This window comes from Etheostoma spectabile, unplaced genomic scaffold (genome assembly GCF_008692095.1).
Source record: "Etheostoma spectabile isolate EspeVRDwgs_2016 unplaced genomic scaffold, UIUC_Espe_1.0 scaffold333, whole genome shotgun sequence".
Classification (NCBI taxonomy): Eukaryota; Metazoa; Chordata; class Actinopteri; order Perciformes; family Percidae; genus Etheostoma; species Etheostoma spectabile.
Window position 1 is genome coordinate 564,660 of NW_022605586.1, and position 203 is coordinate 564,862.

General features: G+C 44.8%; 1 protein-coding gene across 1 annotated transcript in view; it reads right to left on the minus strand.

Annotated features, from left to right (window-relative positions):
* The window catches only part of LOC116686209 (abl interactor 2), a 110,794-nt gene that overhangs the window by 31,026 nt on the left and 79,565 nt on the right, over nt 1-203 (minus strand). The gene's annotated exons all lie outside the window — the stretch shown is intronic.

Here is a 203-nt window from a genome sequence, read left to right on the forward strand (position 1 = left end):
GTACATGGTGGCGACGCGCCATTTTCAGGACTAGTCCAAAAGTCCGCAAAGACCTCAGCCAAAAAAATTGACCAACTTCTACCACTAGGTGGCGCTATAGAAGAGAAAAAACATGTTTGGCCCTATAACTCCCAAACCGTACATCGTAAATTAAAAAACCATACATGCACGCGTTCCCTGGATCCTACTGAATCTCGTGATGT